We start from the raw sequence: 22,506 nt of genomic DNA, 5'->3' as shown, positions 1-22,506 counted from the left end.
GACTCGCAGCTAGAGGGCGGCGCACGCCATACAGAGAGACATCAGAGAAACTAGGCATGGGTAGAGAATACGCCACGAGGGTCGTGAAGTTGACTCGCAGCTGGAGGGCGGCGCACGCCGTCACGTGTACGTGCCACGCGTGAGAGAATGTGTGACGCGACCGGGGTTGGCCGGGCTCCATGGTACGAGTAGGAAACCGCGGGTGCATGCATGCTCTATAAGGAGAGCGGGAACTGAGATGCGGCAGGTAAGGAGGGAGCACGCCGCAAGGGGCGTGTTCCCCGATTCCTTACAGTATCCCCCACTTCAGGATCGGACTCCGAACTATCCTTACTAGACTAGGGAGGACTAGGATCTCCCAACGATACAGGGGTACAGGAACCAGGAACTAGGAACATGGACATGAGAGAAGGCGGGGCCACCTCAGTGGGTCCATTTGTTTGGCCGAGCATAATGTCACGCTTGTGCTCTCCTCACAAGCGCAGGGAAAAGGGAAGGGCCCGTTAGCGAGGTGGAGAGGCCGCAGGGGATACGAAGGGAGTAAGTTGCCGCGCAGCTGGGGATCGACGCACGTAGTCACGTGACCTCGCCGCGCGCATGAGAATGCGCGACGTGTCCGGAGGTGCGGTGCCTGGCTCAGAGACACGAGTGATCCAGCTGCATGTGCGCGCATGCTCTGACAGCAGAGTGGGAGTGCGCACGTTCTCAGGCACCAGCGCGGGGGTTGCAGGAAGCCAACGCTTCAGCACAGGAGTCTGGAAACAGAAACCAGGAACATGGAACATGAGCATGGAGTTCAGAGCACAAGGTAACATCCAGAGAAGGATTGCTTCTTGGAGAACGTCCAGACTTCTTAAAGGCATAGTGACAGAAACAGCAAGGTGCAGCGAAACTAAACATAACATAAGGGTTCTTAGTCTAATCCATTGGTCAAGGAATTATAAGCCTGCTACCACGTCAAGGTGAACCCTACTAAGCAGGTACCTACACTACCCGACGGTAAACTAACCTCAGTAGTATAAGAGTGACTGTCCCAGTCTACCGGAATCCAAAAGAGAGTAAAAGGTCCCAAGGAGGTCCAGGCAGGAACAGTATGCGATGAGTACTAACAGGCACCAGGGCAGGCAGCAAAATACTAAATGCAGAGAGAGTCAAAGAGAGGCTTACTTCCTGTCAGGAGGAAGAGGGCAGGGTTTGCCAGAAAGCAAGATGGAGTTGCTTGCTTCAGAATCCTTAAAGACACAGGATCTTGACTCGCAGCTAGAGGGCGGCGATCAGAAGTAAACAGGTAAGGAAGGAACACGCCGCAGGGGGTGTGTTCCGTGCATCGTTACAAATGGATCCTTGACCACATAGCGACTAGGGGACCTTGAGGTTCAAGGGAGCTCAAAGAGGAAGGGCTACTCTTAGCGGCAGAGACGTAGACCCGTAAATCTATTATAAGTAATATACCGGTAGAGAGGTGGGAGAAGAGAGCTGCATCCGTCCATCAGTTAACAAGGTCGTTTCCTGGACCCCCCCCCTCCCCTCACACCGACACCCTGAAGTCACGTCTGTTTGTTTGTTAAGTCTGTCACGCTCAGTGTATTGGAAATAAGGAATTGGTGAAGTTACAAGAACAAATGGATTGTGTTATGATGTATGCACCGGAACACCTAATAAAATTACAGTTATATAAAAAAAGAAGAACAGCAATCTTGTGAGTTCTTTCAACGGAGTGGGGATATCCCTTTTCCCCCCACAGATCACACTGTGTTCTGTTATTTTGTCTTCCTTATCCCAAGCACTATAAGCTCTACCTTTCCTGGACAAGAATAAGCCATGTAGTACCTCAGTGTAATAATTAAACGTTTCTGCTTAACAACCATGCTACATTTTAAGTAAAAAGACATTAAAACAATAATTTAGAATTCTTTCTACTATAATTTTCCAACAGATAAAGAATGATGGGTGTTTCACTTGAAGGCACTGTATCTTTAAACCATACTGTGCCACGGTGTAATATTTAAATATTTTGAGTGCTTACATTAGTGCTTGCTAAATTTCAGCACTTGCTTGTAGGAATTTGGACATAATACTAACCTAACTTGCATAACTCACCTTTAGCATAAATCATTCCCCCTCCCCCTGGGTGTGGCATATGTAACAAAAGGTTGTCTGCTATACACTAATAATAATAATAACAACTAACTAATGGCATTTATCTCACTCATCAACCTGCCTTTTGTTAACCAATGGTCAAATCTGACGAAGATGTTCACACCCCATCAGTGATCGATATTTGTCAGCTCTTACCGAAACTTGTATCTGGAGGAGTAATAAAAAGATAAGTGAAAACAAAACAAAAATTGTTTAGTGTAATATAATGTAAAAGGCAATGATTTTTTAAAATTGTATTTCGGTTGATATTCTATTTCTTTCAATAAGCACCAGTAACACATAATTTATATGATTTATGTAATTATTGCATATTTCCACAGTTAGAGACTCATTCCAGTACTTCATGATCCCCTTCTTTACCTAATCTTTGTTTGCCGGCTTCACATACTTTTACAGATGATGTTTCAGTGCATGCAACACCAATTTTATGGGGTTCAAATCGTGGGATCTGCAAATATAGAGACAAATACAGCACAATTATTGACAAGAATAAAAAAAGCACATACAACAGCACAGTACAGCACTGTTAACATTATACTACAGCTAAAAATAGTTACAGTACTTACTCTGGCTGTGTTCTGGCCCAGTTGATTCCACTGTTCTTAATACAGCTAGCAGATGCCCTGTGTTTTGGGTAGCTGTCTTGGAAGAATCTAGGACCTGATGGGAAGAAATCTAAAATGTATGGTGCTGCCTGGGTGATAACGGCCTTCTGGAAGTACACTTTATCCATGATTCCTGGAGAAAAAACACATCTAATACTTGCATACAGCGACAGGGTCACCTTCAGATACAGTTAGAGTACTGCTGCTCACAACACTGAAACTGGAACGTACTTACCTTCAAATATAACTATGGGTCCTGGTCCAAGTCTAGAGATTGCCCCTCACACATGAACCTTGAGTGAATGTTTTGGCCGGGGTTTTAAGGATAAAAAAAATCCAGAATGCCATAGTGGAAAATCTTTCCAGGGCGACTGATGTATCATCAGAAAATATAACATCCTCAAACATTTCTCCACTATCAATCCATGCATGCAATAGGTTAACTCTTTTAATCTTGTAACATCTCTTATCACAGGAAACAAGCTGCAATAATAAGAAAAAATGGTTTAGGAGTCGAAAATAATATAATGTCCACGCATGTGCATCAACGATACATATACAGAACTTTACATCACATGTCCAAAGGTCAAGCCCAAAAAGCATCTCATTAGTCTGATGCTGGTCTCAGACACTGGAATATCATGCTTCTTCTGGAGATTATCCCGAGCCACTGCAATAGGTTCCTCATCATTTTACACACTGATCTCGTCCACCAGCTGAATCGTTTCACATCTCAGCCCAGTTCAGATCCTGCCAACTCTTGACCCTGATAACCTCATCCCAGACCCAGCCCAACTTGGATACTGATCACCTCACCCTGGACAGTACTCACCTGACCTCAGAGCCAACTCAGCCCAACTCGGACCTAGAGTACCCCCCCCCACAAAGAACAGAGCTACAGTCTAGCTCTAACTGGTGACTTGGTCAAATGCAGCTTGCCAATATCAAATGACTTTGTAATGTATGATTATGAAGAAAATGTCAAGACCCACCTGTAGCCTGACCTGCCATTGATCGATACCTGACACTGCATCTGTAGCACAGACTGAACACAATGGAGGGAAAAATGTACCTTCTTTTGGAGAGGATTTGGCATGCTGATAAACGTCAACACCTTCTTCATGTAGAGAACACATCCAGCGATAATGAATAATTTAAAGTAATGTATGCTCTTCATTCAATTGGCAATACCTGTACCTCGTATGCACACAAATTCAATGAAACGCATATGTGTCCTATACAATTTACATAGAACGTGAATGTGTATCCTGGCACAGCAGCACAGAGTAATTAATGTATCTATTATTTTTCGATTATATTACAGGTGAAATTGTAAAAGAGACAAGCCAGAACAAGATGTCGGTGGAAGAAGAAAAAGAGTATTATTGCAAGAAGATTGTATTATTTCATAAAGTTTTTGTTATTTATTTCTAAGCTCTAATTTACTCTCATAAAAATGTCTTACTTTAAAAATACATTTTAGTAATCTGAAGTTTGTTTATGGGAATAAGGGATGGGTTACATTGCATTTAGATTAAAGACACTAGCAAACTAGCACCACCCATCGTTACTGCAGAGAACTACACTGCCGTAAAACGTAATTTTTCAGCAGTGGCGCAGTTGCGGTCGCAGGACAACATCATGTAAAAAAATGCTGGGAATTTACATGGTTTTCCACAACGTCAAAACAGTCAGTCTGGCTACATATGTATGTAATATAGGCGATATTACATAAACTGGTTGATCTGGAAGTTGAGTCCAAAGAAACCTCAAATGGTGCAGTATGAAAAAATGGTTTTATTAGATAGAAAGGTAAAAATATAGTGCACTCACGAATTGTGCTTAAAGCAATAAGAAGATTTGGCAATCCAGTAATTCAATGTTTCCCCTTCGGTCCTCCGATGTAAGGGTCTGGTGATCCGTCCGCTAGCACCTATTTCTCGGTGTCGCAAGGTTCCTGGTGCAGAGTTGTGGTCCAGAATTTTGAGCTGCATGATGTCACTAGGCCAAGCGTCCCTGCTACAGGTACCAACCATGTCCTGGATCCTCCTATGCGTTTCACAAGGTGACAGCTTTCTTCTTCAAGGAGAAGGACTGATGCAGGGACCAGCTAGAGGTTGGATTTAAATACCCACTATTGCAATAATGTAATGAAAATTAACCAATAGTGAGCCATACGTGCTCTGGCTTTACCATCTATTTGTTTCTTTGCTGAATGTTAGCAGAGAAGAAAAAAGTCCTCCAGCGCATTGATTCAAGCTTCCCCCCTCCCCGATGTGTGGATAGGGAGAATAAGAACAAAAAAACAAAGACAAAAAGACAGTGGTATAATGTGTGTTTAAAGAGTATACCATATATGTATATACTTAAAAACATATACTTACATGTGACTCTTTCACACTTGGACAAGACACCTTCACTCTGCCCACAACGATGTCTTCAATAAAGTAGAGGAGAAAGGGACATGGCATATGGAAAAATAAAAGATAAGATACACTCACAAATGACTATAACACATTGGCATTTGTGCATAGCTTGCCAGCATCAGCTCTAACCAGTTAGGTCAGCCTTCCCACGTCTATCCCTTTGCTGTGAGGTCTCGGCGTGGTCTCTGTCTCAGCTGTTTAGGAGCTGACACCTGTCTGTGTGCTGCACTGGATTCCTCAGCTTGTTTGCAGCTTAATTGAGCCTCCCTCTTAATGTCCTTCGCTTAGGACCTGGGGTGCGCATGCGCACAGACCTCCGTCGGCTCGTGCAGCTGATTGGACACTGGCTGCCTCCATGAGCTACGGTGGCTTGCGGTGACCAAAAATCATCAAACGCGTTTCGCTCTAGGCTTCGTAAATGATGCCACTTAATGTGATCAGACTGTTGAGGTTGTCCATATATGCGTTTGAGCAAGTGCAAGTACACACACATATGAATAGTTGTAATAGTAAAAAAAAAAACAGTTGGAAAACATTTATAAATATACTGTATATAAAAGAAGAATAAATTCATAAATATAACAGCATAAAAAACTATCTGAATGGGCAAAAAAGTAGATACAGAGACAAGTGAATAGGAATATACATAATAAACTTGGGTCAAAATAATGGGTAATAGAAAAAGCTAAGTGTTTATAATCATTATTATAGGCTAAAGCAGTAACATTCTGGGCATTATTGAAAACCCTGCTCTCTGATTGGTTATCCAATCAGTAATACCCGGAATTTTAGCAGCTTGCAAAGTGCAGTTTTCAATCTGTTTATTTCCAGCCAATCAGCTTTCAGAACAGCTGAGACAGGACAGGGGATTGGTTAGATTGAAGTAACACCTCTGAGACAGGGCAGGGGATTGGTCAAAAAGTATCAGCCACGGTTTGACTCCTCCCCCTCCTGAGCTGACTGAGATTTTCTGAGCAGATTCAGTTGAATTAGGGGGGAGTCTGCAAAGAAGTAAGTGGTTGTCTGCAGTTTCTTTGTGGCTGCAGTTTGGTGTGTGTGTCAGTAGCAGTGTGTGTGCTGTTGTGTTGTATATCTGTGTAGAGGTGCTGTGTGTGTGTATAGAGCTCCAGTGTGTGTGTGTCAGTAGCAGTGTTTATGGGTGTAGCATGTGTGTGTAGGAGCAGTTTGTGTGTAGAGGTGCTGTGTATAGAGGTGCAGTGTTGTGTGTGTGTATGTGGTGTGTGTAGAGGTGCTGTATTGTGTATAGAGGTGCAGTGTTGTGTGTGTGTGTGTGTGTGTGTGTGTGTAGAGGTGCTGTATTGTGCTGTGTTGTGTGTAGAGCTGGGGGGGAGAGTGCAAAGTTTAGTAAGTGGCTGCATTTTTTATTGTGTGTGTGTTTGTGTGTGTGTGTGTGTGTGTGTGTGTGTGTGTGTGTTGTGCTGTTGTATGTGTAGCAGCAGTTTGTGTGTGTGTAGAGCTGCTGTGGTGTGTGTGTGTGTGTAGAGCTACTGTGTGTGTGTGTGTGTGTGTGTGTGTGTGTGTGTGTGTGTGTGTGTGTGTGTAGGTGCTGTGTTGTGTGTAGAGCTGGGGGGAGAGTGCAAAGTTTAGTAAGTGGCTGCATTTTTTATTGTGGCTGCAGTGTGTGTGTGTGTGTGTGTGTGTGTGTGTGTTGTGCTGTTGTATGTGTAGCAGCAGTTTGTGTTTGTGTAGAGCTGATGTGTGTGTGTGTATTGAGCTACTGTGAGTGTATAGAGCTCCAGTGTGTGTGTGTGTCAGTGTCAGCAGCAGTGTTTATGGGTGTTGCCGCAGAGTTTGTGTGTGTGTGTGTGTGTGTGTGTGTGTGTGTGTGTGTGTAGGTGCTGTGTTGTGTGTAGAGCTGGGGGGAGAGTGCAAAGTTTAGTAAGTGGCTGCATTTTTTATTGTGGCTGCAGTGTGTGTGTGTGTGTGTTGTGCTGTTGTATGTGTAGCAGCAGTTTGTGTTTGTGTAGAGCTGATGTGTGTGTGTGTGTATTGAGCTACTGTGAGTGTATAGAGCTCCAGTGTGTGTGTGTGTCAGTGTCAGCAGCAGTGTTTATGGGTGTAGCCGCAGAGTTTGTGTGTGTAGAGCTGCTGTGGTGTGTGTGTGTAGAGCTACTGTGTGTGTGTGTGTGTGTGTGTGTGTGTGTGTATAGAGCTCCAGTGTGTGTGTGTGTGTGTGTGTGTGTGTGTGTGTGTGTGTGTGTCAGTAGCAGTGTTTATGGGTGTAGCATGTGTGTGTAGAGGTGCAGTGTTGTGTGTGTGTGTGTGTGTGTATGTTGTATGTGTAGAAGTGCTGTGTGTGTGTGTGTGTGTGTGTGTGTGTGTGTGTGTGTGTGTGTGTGTGTGTGTGTGTGTGTGTGTGTGTGTGTGTGTGTGTGTGTGTGTGTGTGTGTGTGTGTGTGTGTAGAGGTGCTGTATTGTGTGTAGAGCTGGGGGGAGAGTGCAAAGTTTAGTAAGTGGCTGCATTTTTTATTGTGGCTGCAGTGTGTGTGTGTGTGTGTGTGTGTGTGTGTGTTGTGCTGGTGTATGTGTAGCAGCAGTTTGTGTGTGTGTGTAGAGCTGCTGTGTGTGTGTGTGTGTGTGTGTATAGAGCTACTGTGTTTATAGAGCTCCAGTGTGTGTGTGTGTGTGTGTGTGTGTGTGTGTGTGTGTGTGTGTGTGTGTGTGTCAGTGTCAGCAGCAGTGTTTATGGGTGTAGCATGTATGTGTAGCCGCAGAGTTTGTGTGTGTTTAGAGCTGCTGTGGTGTGTGTGTGTGTGTGTGTGTGTGTGTATAGAGCTCCAGTGTGTGTGTGTGTGTGTCAGTAGCAGTGTTTATTGGTGTAGCATGTGTGTGTATAGAGGTGCAGTGTTGTGTGTGTATGTTGTTTGTGTAGAGGTGCTGTGTGTGTGTGTGTGTGTGTGTATGTGTATGTGTGTGTGTGTAGAGGTGCTGTGTTGTGCTGTGTTGTGGGTAGAGGTGGGGGGGAGAGAGCAATGTTTAGTAAGTGGCTGCATTTTTTATTGTGGCTGCAGTGTGTGTGTGTGTGTTGTGCTGTTGTATGTGTAGCAGCAGTTTGTGTGTGTGTATAGAGCTACTGTGTGTGTATAGAGCTCCAGTGTGTGTGTGTGTGTCAGTGTCAGCAGCAGTGTTTATGGGTGTAGCATGTGTGTAGCCGCAGAGTTTGTGTGTGTGTAGAGCTGCTGTGGTGTGTGTGTGTGTGTGTGTGTGTGTGTGTGTGTGTGTGTGTAGATCTACTGTGTGTGTGTGTGTGTGTGTGTGTGTGTGTGTGTGTATAGAGCTCGTGTGTGTGTGTGTGTCAGTAGCAGTGTTTATGTGTGTAGCATGTGTGTGTGTAGAGCTGCTGTGTTGTGTGCGTGTAGAGCTGATGTGTTGTGTGTGTGTAGAGCTGCTGTTGTGTGTGTGTAGAGGTGCTGTGTTGTGTGTGTAGAGGTGCTGTGTTGTGAGTGTAGAGGAGGTGCTGTGTTGTGTGTCTAGAGCTCCTGTGTGTGTGTGTGTGTGTGTGTGTAGAGCTGCTGTATGTGTAGAGGTGCTGTGTTGTGTGTGGTGTGCTGTTGTGTGCTGTTGTGTGTGTGTGTGTGTGTGTGTGTGTGTGTAGCAGAAGTTTGTGTGTGTTGAGCTGGTGTGTGTGTGCACAGAGGGGGCGGCAGTGTGTGGATATAGATATCTGCAGTGTAAGATTATATAGAGGTGGTTTCATGTATTTACCATTTTATTTTAATTAAAAAATCTATTTAACTATACAAAAGTGTCTATTATTTATGAAATAAGCCCACATTTAGCCTATAATAGTAATAATCCCCGCAGAACAGGGGCCTTCAACTCTTCCAGCCAGGGCATTATTGGCCAGTAATGCCCTGTTCTACGGGGATTATTACTTAAATATTACCCTCCCGCCTCAAGAGCAGCAGTAGTCATCTCCTAAAAATAGAACTCTTACAGATAACGGAGCTTTTAATTCACTCATGCCACTACTGCCATTCATAATATTGACTTTTTAATACTGACTTTTTGCATTATTGCTCTGTAGGATTTTACCATAATTTAATGTTTGTTAACTTTTACTGGTTTTATTTGTTTCTTAATTCATTTATCCAGTGTTTTTTTTATTATATATGACATATATTGACATATTCAATCCTTGTTTTTTATTTTGATTTATTTTTTATTCATCCAATTGTCATTTTCACTGTATGTTTATTGCTCAGTTCTAATACCCTCTGAATTTTATTACCACTTCTATTTACCTACCTTTCTTCCAGTTCATTTAGTTGTGTAGTTTCACTGCAGTGTGTGTGTGTATAGAGCTCCAGTGTGTGTGTGTGTGTGTGTGTGTGTGTGTGTGTGTGTGTGTGTGTGTGTGTGTGTGTGTGTGTGTGTGTGTGTGTGTGTGTGTGTGTGTGTGTGTGTGTGTGTGTGTGTGTGTGTGTGTGTGTGTCAGTAGCAGTGTTTATGGGTGTAGCATGTGTGTGTAGAGGTGCAGTGTTGTGTGTGTGTATGTTGTATGTGTAGAAGTGCTGTGTGTGTGTGTGTGTGTGTGTGTGTGTGTGTGTGTGTGTGTGTGTGTGTGTGTGTGTGTGTGTGTGTGTGTGTGTGTGTGTGTGTGTGTGTAGAGGTGCTGTGTTGTGTGTAGAGCTGGGGGGAGAGTGCAAAGTTTAGTAAGTGGCTGCATTTTTTATTGTGGCTGCAGTGTGTGTGTGTGTGTGTGTGTGTGTGTGTGTGTGTGTGTGTTGTGCTGGTGTATGTGTAGCAGCATTTTGTGTGTGTGTAGAGCTGCTGTGTGTGTGTGTGTGTGTGTGTGTGTGTGTGTGTGTGTGTGTGTGTGTATAGAGCTACTGTGTGTATAGAGCTCCAGTGTGTGTGTGTGTGTGTGTGTGTGTGTGTGTGTGTGTGTGTGTGTGTGTGTGTGTGTCAGTGTCAGCAGCAGTGTTTATGGGTGTAGCATGTAGTATGTGTAGCCGCAGAGTTTGTGTGTGTTTAGAGCTGCTGTGGTGTGTGTGTGTGTGTGTGTGTGTGTATAGAGCTCCAGTGTGTGTGTGTGTGTGTGTGTGTGTCAGTAGCAGTGTTTATTGGTGTAGCATGTGTGTGTATAGAGGTGCAGTGTTGTGTGTGTATGTTGTTTGTATAGAGGTGCTGTGTGTGTGTGTGTGTGTGTATGTGTATGTGTGTGTGTAGAGGTGCTGTGTTGTGCTGTGTTGTGGGTTGAGGTGGGGGGGAGAGAGCAATGTTTAGTAAGTGGCTGCATTTTTTATTGTGGCTGCAGTGTGTGTGTGTGTGTTGTGCTGTTGTATGTGTAGCAGCAGTTTGTGTGTGTGTATAGAGCTACTGTGTGTGTATAGAGCTCCAGTGTGTGTGTGTGTGTGTGTGTGTCAGTGTCAGCAGCAGTGTTTATGGGTGTAGCATGTGTGTAGCCGCAGAGTTTGTGTGTGTGTAGAGCTGCTGTGGTGTGTGTGTGTGTGTGTGTGTGTGTAGATCTACTGTGTGTGTGTGTGTGTGTGTGTGTATAGAGCTTGTGTGTGTGTGTGTGTGTGTCAGTAGCAGTGTTTATGTGTGTAGCATGTGTGTGTGTAGAGCTGCTGTGTTGTGTGTGTGTAGAGCTGATGTGTTGTGTGTGTGTGTAGAGCTGCTGTTGTGTGTGTGTAGAGGTGCTGTGTTGTGTGTGTAGAGGTGCTGTGTTGTGAGTGTAGAGGAGGTGCTGTGTTGTGTGTCTAGAGCTCCTGTGTGTGTGTGTGTGTGTGTGTGGTTTGCTTGTGTGTGTGTAGAGCTGCTGTGTGTGTAGAGGTGCTGTGTGTGTAGAGGTGCTGTGTTGTGTGTGGTGTGCTGGTGTGTGTGTGTGTGTGTGTGTGTGTGTGTGTGTGTGTGTGTGTGTGTGTGTGTGTGTGTGTGTGTGTGTGTGTGTGTGTGTGTGTGTGTGTAGCAGAAGTTTGTGTGTGTTGAGCTGGTGTGTGTGTGCACAGAGGGGGCGGCAGTGTGTGGATATAGATATCTGCAGTGTAAGATTATATAGAGGTGGTTTCATGTATTTACCATTTTATTTTAATTAAAAAATCTATTTAACTATACAAAAGTGTCTATTATTTATGAAATAAGCCCACATTTAGCCTATAATAGTAATAATCCCCGCAGAACAGGGGCCTTCAACTCTTCCAGCCAGGGCATTATTGGCCAGTAATGCCCTGTTCTACGGGGATTATTACTTAAATATTACCCTCCCACCTCAAGAGCAGCAGTAGTCATCTCCTAAAAATAGAACTCTTACAGATAACGGAGCTTTTAATTCACTCATGCCACTACTGCCATTCATAATATTGACTTTTTAATACTGACTTTTTGCATTATTGCTCTGTAGGATTTTACCATAATTTAATGTTTGTTAACTTTTACTGGTTTTATTTGTTTCTTAATTCATTTATCCAGTGTTTTTTTTATTATATATGACATATATTGACATATTCAATCCTTGTTTTTTATTTTGATTTATTTTTTATTCATCCAATTGTCATTTTCACTGTATGTTTATTGCTCAGTTCTAATACCTATAGCAAACAATTCTAATACCCTCTGAATTTTATTACCACTTCTATTTACCTACCTTTCTTCCAGTTCATTTAGTTGTGTAGTTTCACTGCAGTAGTGAGCGCACAGAAGTCATTTTCGTCTGCTATAAAAAAAAATCATTATTATGGTTGTTTATTGAGCAATCTTATTAGATTAGGGCTGACTGACATGAATATGAAGCAGTCCATATAAAATGTTGAAGTCAATGGTACAGACACACATCCCATGGGTCCCTGATTTTGTGTTCTCCTGTTTATTAGAGCATGTTTTTAGAGGAGTGTGGTCAAGGGACAGTGCCCCAGAAAGGAGCCAGAGAGGTTTAATTTACAGGAATATACTCATTAGACAGTTGTTCAAAGAGCATAATGTACTGTGCAACTCAAGTTATTAGAGCGGCTGTTCCATTTCCAGGAATCAGGGTCAGTTCCAGACTTCTAATTATAGCCCATTTCAGCCACGGCTTTATTCACATTAAAAATTTGCATTGCAGGGGTGAGCTGTTCACTGAAACTCAGCAAAACCAATACCCTTGAGTTTCACACATGAATGATTAGAGCTGGCTGCTGATCTCCATTTAGAAGTTTATCTTCCTGGTTACTGTAAACATACTTGTAGTTGTAATTGTCATAGTGAAGTGTAGATTTCTTGTAAGTTGCAATACCTTCTGTTGAACCACCTTGGGAGTTCTTCAGAGATGAGGTTATAGTGTACCGAGCTTCCAAAACTCAACAGGTCTCTTGTTCAAGTGCACTGTCACAGTACACGATAATTTCTTCCATGCAGAATGCTCATGTTTGTCTGTCTATAGTTTTAAAAGGCTCAGAAAATTACTGAATGAAGAAATATGTGCATTTATAACACATAAATATTAATTGGAATAATTTATATTTTGTGATCTATATACTAAACTTCTATCTGCCTATTTCAGGAATGTTTTTGAAGCAAAGTGGGCTATTTTTTTAAAATATATTTATAAAATGAATGTAAAGATATTGGTTTTATATTTTTAAGATTTTGGACATTTTTCATCTGTTGAATAAATAAGAGCTTAAAGCCATGCGGTATAATATTATGAGCTCAATAATATAACAAATTGTTTTGCAATACAATTTAAACAATTAGGTTTAAGATTACGGTAATAAGAATGTGCATATGTTAATATTTTTATGTCTAAAAATTATAAAACCTTGAAGATAACGCCCGCCAGACTTAGCAAAAAAGAAAAATAGGTTTATTGAAGGCAACATTTTGGTGTTATAACCACAGCTTCGTCAGGACCGTTATATGGGGTTATAACACTGAAACGTTGACTTCAATAATTTTTTTTTATTTTTTACTAAGTTTGGAGGGCTTTATCTTCAAGGTTTTACAATTATGTGAGCAGCTTGCCTCAGCTGGTAATTGACAGCACCCAGCACCTCTAGAAAAACAGAGCCACGGAGCATTTATTGTGAGTTAGATGTGCAAGACTTGCACCAATTTCTCTTCCATAGTTTTGTGTCTAACCATGTAGTATAATAATAATAATTAATAATTGTTTGTTCTTGTATAGCGCTGCTAGTTTTACGTAGTGCTTTACAGAGACATTTTGCAGGCACAGTCCCTACCCCGTGGAGCTTACAATCTATGTTTTTGGTGCCTGAGACACTGGGAGATAAAGTAACTTTCCAAGGTCACAAGTTGCTGACACTGGGAATTGAGCCTGGTTCTCCTGCTCCAAACGCAGTGCCAGTCAGTGGGGCCGATTCACTAAGCTACGTTAACTGGCGATAAAATGTGTTCTATCGCTCGGCCGCAAAAGGCTGAAGCCATAAGCACTATTCACTAAGGCTGTTTGGCGCGTTTACGGCCAGCCTTGGCCAAAAGGGCCATAGCGCACGATCACCGGTCACGTGACGCGGGAGCTTTAAAAGTGCAGGGGATACCGGCACCCCATAAAGGGGCCTGTAACTCCTTAAGTAGGGGGTCCTCGGACCTGAAACCAATGCGTTTCAGCTCAGGAGACCCCCTGCACATCTACACTAGTATTAAAACACACACATAACAATAAATAAAAATTCATTACCATAGCGGCTATCCGCTATGGTAATGAAGCTGCTTTAATGCATTTTTATTAATAGTGTACGGGAGCAGGGGGTCCCCTGAGCTGAACCGCATTTATTAATGGCTCAGAGACCCCCTGCTTCCCGAGTTACAGGCCCCGGTATGGGGCATCGGTGCCAGTGCCATCTTTATAGCGTCCAAGACGCGATGTGGGCTCAATAAAGATGGCGTCCGCACTGGTACCGATGCCCCAATGGACATTAAAAAAAATGGATATCAGGAAAAAAAATGCTAAAAAACCTGTAAAATAAAAATAAAATACATTTTCTTTTTTTACTTACCATTAGATGAACCAGTCACAGCAATCAAGGGGAACCGGAAGCACTGGAGCAGCTAATCAAACAACAGGAACCAGGTAACCATAAAATAAAAAAAACCATTACAATCCACACGTGTCCATTTTTTTTTAATGTCCATTTATTTGGCCTGATTGTATGTATGTCACTATGGGTATACATACGTACAGGACAAATCAGTGGTTGTATTGTTTGTTGATTTTTAATGTGTTTCAATTGTTTTTCATGCTCTTTTATTGCACCTGTATTTATGTCTGTAAACTATAGATGGATATACATACAGGTATAATAAAAACTTGTTGGCTTGCCTTGTTTGGATGTTTTTTGGAATTGCAATTGGGTGCTTTGTGTTAAAATGTGTTTAGAATGTACATGTAATTTTTGCAAATGTTTAGTTAAAGGCTGGTTGCTATAGATTATTTTATTGGCTTATTTTTGGAAGATAGATTTATTTAGATGGTTACTTTGACATACATTCTTGTTCACAATGGTTTGTTTGTTGGATTTGATGTGTGTAATTGATTTGTATTGTAATTGATTGGTGATTGGATTAATTGATGGTAAATTAATTGTGTTGATGCTTTGTTTTTCTTTAATGATTGTATTTGTATCTTGTTTGGATTAGTGTATTTGATTTGAAGCATTGTTTGACATAGTATATATGATGCAAAGATTATTTGTATCATGTACACATTGTCAAATTGAGTGTTTATATTTGGATTTATTAGATATTGATTGAGCTTGGTGCTGTTTGATATTGGGAGAGATTTGTATTTGGCCATGTACAGTATTTATTTGTATATTGGTTAATCATGCATATACAGTATATATATATATATATATATATATTATATATATATATATATATATATATATATATATATATATATATTATATATCTTTCTTCACTTGCTTTCAGTAACCTTTTGACGCCTGTAGCCATAAAACACATCCACACCGGGGGAAGGACAAGCACAGATAACATTCCAAGAGACACTGTTTTTAAGTATACCTTTTGCTTCATTCATTGTAACATCGCCGGAAGAAGAGATCAGTGTATCTCGAAAGCTCGCACAAATAAAAGCATTTCGTTAGCCACAGAACGGTATCATCTATTTATTTTTTGATTATTGAAGCTCGGCTAACACGGTACTGATACCTCTACATATATATATATATATATATATATATATATATATATATATATATATATATAAATACACATGATAAAGCCACTGTACAAATAAATGGGTGAAGGGTGGGTATCGGGTCAGGGTGGCTTAACCCCTTAATGACTGTAGCAGTTAATAACCGCTAAGGTCATTAAGGGGTTAGGGGACATTAGTTTGGCACTTGTTCTTATTTTGTATATTTTTCAGCACCCCAGTGTATGGACGGGGAGGAAGATGCGGGTGGCCTTCATCGTGGGTGCCGGACAACGGTGAGTACAACATGTATTTAATGCATTTATTGTATTAATGTATATTTAATGGGTAAATGCATTATTATCCATATGTGGATAATAGTAATTTTGCACATTAATGTAGTGTATGTGTTAGGGGACGGGGGTATTTTTTTACAGTATTGTTTAATTTTGGGGGGACACCATTGGTACCGCAGGCCCGCGGGGACCCCCGGACGCCCCCGGATGGCTGCGGGGACCCCTGGACGCCTCCGGACGGCCGCAGGGACCCTCGGACACCCCAGCGGGCTTGTTGTATGGATGGTGTGCCAGCAAAAAGGTAAACAATGAAATTTTTTCTAAGTCCAGCTCCTTTTGCGCCTGCCTTTTGCTGGCGCGTTTGTTTGGCGCATTTTTTAAGGCCGATTCACTTAGCGCTGCTTAGTGAATCGGTAGTACTGGCAAAAACCAGCGCAATAGGCTGATCGTGCGCATTTTGTGCCGAGGGCAAAAAAATTACCTTTTAAGAGCAATAAAGCACAGTTATCACTGATTAGTAAATCTCACTGCAGCCTTATCGGGCTTAAAGGGTACTTTGCGCTCTTAAAGCCACTTAACGGAGCTTAGTGAATAGGCCCCAGTGTCTTTACTCACTGAGCCAAGCCTTCTCCCAATATTTATTTCCTTTCCATTATGTTAACTCTTTGTTTTCTTCCTATGGAATTTCCAGGACATCAGATAAAGTTGGTTTAATTTCCAGGTTCTCCTCACAGTTAAATAAAGTGTTAACCGTATAAATTAATATGTCAAATGTGAAACTGGTTTATGTGAAAGAAATGTTGTATTTTGTGATTTCGTTTTTTTTCAGGTTACTCTAAAAATCTTGTTGGTGTTTTGGTGGAGAAACGTAAAAATTCAAATGAATTTTTCATTAATATTAAGTATCGTAAGAGTTAAAACTAAAAGGAAATCTTGTCCATGCTTCAAGAATCTGTAATAAGTTACGTTTTGTTTCTCATCCTCTGTGATGTTAGGTCGTTTCCAGGGCCGCCTTCTCCACGTTCCATAGATATATTTCAGTTTTAAGCATTTTCTTTCCAGAGTCCCGGTTAAGGTGCCTCCGTCTACAGCTTTCCCTGCTTATAGCCTTAATCCAATTTTCTGCCCCAATGTGGCTTGCCGTCTGTCGAAGGAGAACGCACCTAGCTCTATCACAACAAAGCAGTGGCACTGCTCACCCCTGGGATGTCCGTCTGTGCCAGCCATGGTAACCAAACCTTTTTGAAATTTGGGCCAATGTCGTTAACATTTTAAGTTAACGCATTAACTTTTCCATCTGGCAAACAAACCAAATTCTATTCCGAATCTTATCAATGGATGGAATTGTATTTTGTTTCCATAATGCTGCGATCTCGCACCTCGTTGCTGTTGCAAAATGTGCAACTAATTTGTTTTCTACTCTGGCTAATTCTTGCGCTGGTTTATTCAATAGAATGGTCTAGTGGTCCATCAGGATTATGAGGCCCAACATCCTCTGTAGCCACTTTCGAATGTGCTCCCATATTGGTGCTATCTGAGGGCAAGACCACAGCATGTGTAACAAGTACGGTTTCTCTCCACATTGCCTAGGACACAAGGGGAGAAACCCGGGACAGAGATTTTTTATTTCAACACCACAGACTCCCCCATGGCTCCAGCGTTTTCTTGCAGGTCATGGAGGCTTCAGCTTGACGGGAGAGAGCCGTGCTGCGGAATAGGACCGGCGGCTGGATGGCGACGGGGAGCCCAGAGGATCCAGTGATCTACAGAGGCCCAGAAGGAGGAATCACTGCATGGAGCATGTTGGTGCGATCTGTATGGGAAAGGGGGCAGAAGCGGGGATTGAAAGGGGAGGAGTGCGGCCCAACAGAGCGTGTCTGCCCAGGTGGCAAAGTCCATAGACGCAGGGGGGCAATTTCCTCCTACCTCAGAATGGGGGCTTCGGTTTCAGCCACAGAAGAGCATCGACCCCCAGAGAGTTAGGATTGGAGAGTCGTGTGTGAGCGGAGGGAGCAGATGGGACCGGGGGAGAACAGCGGACGAATGGAGGGTTATTCCTGTTGTGCACATCTCTTGGATTTATTCTGAGTAGCCTTAGAATGCCCACAACGTTATTTGCCCAACTACTTAGGTAATTCGCAAAGCATGGCTACTGAGCACCCGAAACTGACAACATTAGAGGGGAACAAAGGGAATTGTTGGGAACAAATGCGGATATGGGGGACAACGGTGTGTTATGACCTTATACTATTGTTTTATTGAATTGCATGGAATGTTCATTTAATAATTATAAACGGTGTCTCATGCTGTTCTATTATCTCGGCTGTGGTGATGTCTCTGGAATCCATTAATGAACACTAAATCAGCGAAGTGCTGAAGGAAAGAGGTGTTTAGAGTGCAGCACGGCAGGACCTACCCCAAGGTCTAGTTTAACTTAGCAAGAGTAGGTGGTTAAGTGTTGGTGTATAGTTGGAGTTAGCAGTCATACATAACAATCTAAAAATTTAAATAAATAAAGAAGAGGTAAATGAAAATGTTCTGTTTAATAAAAGCAGGTTTTTGGTGAGCACACAGAGAAATGGAAACAGGAGGAAGAGAGAGGGATAGTATGGTAGGCCCTAGACACCAAAGAAAAGCAAATGTGTGGTGCTCAGAAAAAAAGCCTATAATATGGTACTTAAAAGAAACCACAATAAAAAGTTCAAAATTTCACCTTGAAAAAGAGCTTGTGCTCGAAACTCGTTGGTGGGGGGCCCTGTACCCCGAAATGTTGCTGTTATTTTTGTAGATTCCATTAAATTCACCTTTTAATGGGCACACGCTCCCTTGGATATCCTCCATTTATTTTATTTTTTTGTTTCCTGTGTTATTAGTGCCTGCTTTTTCCTACTGTTTCTCAGGCCCTAGACACCGACAGGCTATCCGTGTTAGGATAGTGAGGGTATATAGACTAAGGAAGGAACAGTTAGCTCTGAAAATGAGGAAAGGGATAAGTCAGAACTGATAAAGCTGCTCTGGTAGTTCAACAGAAACATACTGTACTTAAGATGATATACAGATTAGCAGTTATGCAAAATACGAGTAACAACAAACTATTCACAGCTTTTGGGGCAAGATACCTGCTTCTGCACATGGTACCCTTATCTCCATTGCTGCCGAAAGCTGCCGGAGCACTTTACCACAAAGAGAGTCCACGGATCCCAGAACTTGCAACAGGTAAACAGGGAGATGCAGGCACATGAGCTTAATCAAAAGATATTTATTGTGCAATGAAACCAATGTTTTGGCGGAATAGCACTGCCTTTGTCAAGGTGAGGGCTCTCACCTTGACAAAGGCAGGACTATTCTGCCGAAACGTGAGTTAAATGTAAAATACATTAAATATATCATATCGAATCATAGAAAATAAACTGGAATATGGAAAGATTACATTGCATTCAGATTTCGAGGACACACTAGCACACTTGTGCCTTCTATCCTTTCTGCGGAGTATTGCAACCAAAGCTAAAACTCAATTTTCCTGACCGCAACTAGCTACCTGATGTAGCTATGTCCACCTGCCCCAGCCCCCCCCCCCCTTACCTCCGATGCGTGTGCGGGGCAGGGGGAGGCAGAGGCGGCTGCGGTCGGGAACCCCCCCTTGACTCCGGAGTGGGTGGCGAGGTGCTAGGCAGCTAGGAAGAAGGAGAGACTGCCGCTAGGGCGACCGGGTCACCGGAGCTTTGCGGCGGCACCTGTAGCAGCGCGCCGCCATGTTAGGGCTGCACGTGCCTGTGCAGAGGTTCGCGCATGCGCAAGAGATCGTGGAGGCCATTACACATGCGGACATGCGCAGTAGAGGGAGACAACAGCGGCCTTTACTCTCAGAGCTCTGCATAGGGAACTACAAGTCCCAGCAGCCCCAGGGCTGCTAGATCACATGCCGGCCATCAGCTAATTGGGCACTGAGATTCCTTGCACCACAGATATAGATACAATTTGCGCACTTGGAGCAGTCAGTCAGAACTGGGCCAGAGACTCCCCTGATAGGCCCTAGCTAGGCACCGACTCCTGTGCAAGCTTGTGGTTGCTACAGGGACAGGCCCTTAGGTAGGGACACTGCCCCATTAGCTGAGTAAGCATTAGGGATACAGCTGCACACTGTGCAGCTCTGACTGTCTGTGGTCTGGGTTCAGATCACACTGAAAGTGTATGTAACCCTGTTTCCCCCCTCCTCTGGGAAATTACACTGGTTACTGCTTCTCTGTGGTGCTGAAGCCTACCTATGATGTCAGGAGAAGCTGAGCTGCACGATGCTATAGGTAATGGGACAGGCTTTAGGGTAGTTCTTGGGTTACTCACTCATGGTACAGTGCCTCTAGCCATGATAGGATCCCTGGTTAAGGATATCAGCTCCCATAATTGCAGTCATTCTACCTCCTGCCCAGTAACTGACACCCAGGCAGAATAAGGTGAACAATCAGCTTTATTTTCTTTCCTCATCATCATACTTCTCCGTACAGCATACTCCTCTGCAGTCCAGGACTTCTGGATGGTGCTTGCCCAGTCTCTTGGGGCATTCTGTCTGTATAGGTTCTAAGCCAGCCGGCCTAGAGTGGCATGCTTGACGCGCAATAGGGAAGACTCACAGTCCTCCTTTCTCCTCAGAGAATGGAGACAGACACACACTCACTCTCAAATCTCCCACTCGGATTGGCACCGATCCTCATTCCAAGGTGTCTATGGCAAAACCTCGGAGCACACCTCTTCCACGCTAACTCCAGGAATGACTGTGGAGCTCAAATTGGCTACCCTTTACATACTTTTCCCTTCCCGCCCCCATAGAAAAGAATGGAGGACGAGGTGCCGACAAATCACAGTGCGGATGCTACATGCTGGCCAATCTAAGAGCAAGGGCTCGACTGCATTAGGACAGCCCACAGGAGTGGGGATTTCAAACTGCCAATGGAAACAGCGCCTATGAGGCTCATACCCAACAACAGTTCACACAGCCGGTTGGATATCTCACACAGAGATAGGTGCCTCAATGTCTAGGATGAATAAAGGCTCTACTCTTCATGAAAATGTCTCCCACACATGAGTGGCACCCATCCCCACTCTCACAATGTTCCCAAGCACTGCACCCCCCCCCCCCCCCTTTGTTTAACACAAACCCGGATTCCTTTGTATACAGGCTGGGTAAGTGAATTACCAGCCGGCACACAAAAGAGATACAGAAGCACATGATAACATGTTACATTCAATAAAGTGTTACATATACATTTTACAGTACTTTATGATAATTTGAACTGGAATAAGATGGATATATAGGGGAAATCCTGTGTATCCATCTAGACGGATAGGGGCAATGGCAGGGCTTAATCTTTAATATGCGAGCCACATTGCCCCTACCATCACAGCATGTATATAACAAGTTAAATGATCAAATTTTTGTGGTTTCAAAGTAGCACAATGTGAGAAACAGGGAAATCAACAGCTGGGTAGAATAACAGTTGTGTGTAGATGGGCCATTTTTCACAACTTTGCATGGACACATGCTAATACCGGTAAAATGGCTCAATAATGCCCAGATCCACAATAATGTGCTAAGCTTTAGCACACCGTTACTCACATTTATATGAATGGTAGTAAAGGCATGCTAAAGCTTAGCACCCTGTTGTGGATCAGGGCTTAAGTGGTCTATGGAGAATGACCAACTGGCTTTTGATTAGCAGCACAACATGGTTTTATAATTTCACGACCAGTAGGGAATCAATGGAAATCTTTCTATATAAAAGAAGAGCTGCCATCAGGTCTTGGTGAAACCAGTTATCTTGGAATATGTATTGATTTACTGTAGGTACATATAATAAAGCTGTGTAAAAACATGACTTTCAGTAGCTAAGTAAACGGCTGAATTCTTTTCCAGAATGTATGAAAAATCTGCAGTATGGAGTAGGTCTGAGAATTTTTTTGTGCAGCTCAAGTACATTCATCAAGTTTTACTTTTATTATCATCATACTGCAAATGTATTTTCCCAGTGTTAGAGAAATTGCTCTATACTAGATAAAGAACCTGCAATTCACATTTCCACGAAACTCAATTAAAAGACTTCTGGGTTTCTGCGAAAGCAAAAAATCCACATTGCTGTACTGTAATTCTGTCAGCAAATAGCTTTTCTCTAGTATCAATTCCAGGACTGTTTTGCAAATTCCAGTCTGCTTTTTTGATATGACAATTAATGAGACCTACTGTACTGTATCAAAATAGATCACATTCTTTTCAGGATTCAAATGCAAATAGTAATGTTATGCTTCAATTGGCTAAATAAATTGTCTAACAGAAAATGTTATATATATATATCTATATATATATATATATATATAGATATATATATATATATATAGATATATATATATACAGTGTTCGACAAATCACCCAAAAATCTACTCGCTCAACCAAAAAATCTACTCGCCACCTAGTCCCGCCCCCAACCCTGCCCCTAGTCCCGCCCCCAACACCGCCCCTAGTCCCGCCCCCAACCCCGCTTTAAAATAAAATATATAAATAAAATACATTTAATAAATTCCTAGTCAGAACAACATTCGTTTTTGACGAATGTATTTATTACATTATACTACAATTAGTCCTTGTTACGTGTGTGTGTGTGTGTGTGTAAATGTCGGATCTAGAAATAAAAGCCACAAGTGAATGACTAGTTTTCTGAACCCCTTAACCAGTGTCTGGACGTCCCCGCTTCACAATATCTAAAGCAGCAATCCCGCCTGGGATCTTACCTGATCCGCAGTCCCTCAATGTCCAGGTACCTCATTCTTGCAATGTTATACGTTGGAGGGGAGGTGTTCCCTACCTGTCTTCTGGGTTAGGGGGGATTCCAATGTCTTCTGTGTGAAGCTTG

The 22,506-nt window shown here is 42.7% G+C and overlaps 1 protein-coding gene across 3 annotated transcripts in view; it reads left to right on the top strand.

The window, feature by feature from the left end:
- The window catches only part of SOCS2 (suppressor of cytokine signaling 2), a 302,697-nt gene extending 281,278 nt beyond the window's left edge, over positions 1 to 21,419 (top strand). Inside the window, exons 1-7 of one of the 3 annotated variants that reach the window (XR_012801697.1) lie at positions 6,152 to 6,202; positions 14,158 to 14,225; positions 15,546 to 15,607; positions 16,670 to 16,835; positions 17,198 to 17,413; positions 18,710 to 18,823; positions 20,432 to 21,419. The gene's annotated coding sequence lies outside the window, so the exon portion shown is untranslated. Of the gene's footprint in view, positions 1 to 6,151; positions 6,203 to 14,157; positions 14,226 to 15,545; positions 15,608 to 16,669; positions 16,836 to 17,197; positions 17,414 to 18,709; positions 18,824 to 20,431 lie in introns of those variants that run through there. The other 2 variants (XR_012801699.1, XR_012801698.1) reach the window with 2 other exon arrangements.
- The last annotated feature ends 1,087 nt before the right edge of the window (positions 21,420 to 22,506 follow it).

Source organism: Ascaphus truei, chromosome 5 (assembly GCF_040206685.1).
Source record: "Ascaphus truei isolate aAscTru1 chromosome 5, aAscTru1.hap1, whole genome shotgun sequence".
Lineage (NCBI taxonomy): Eukaryota > Metazoa > Chordata > Amphibia > Anura > Ascaphidae > Ascaphus > Ascaphus truei.
This window is presented reverse-complemented; position numbering and strand designations above follow the sequence as displayed.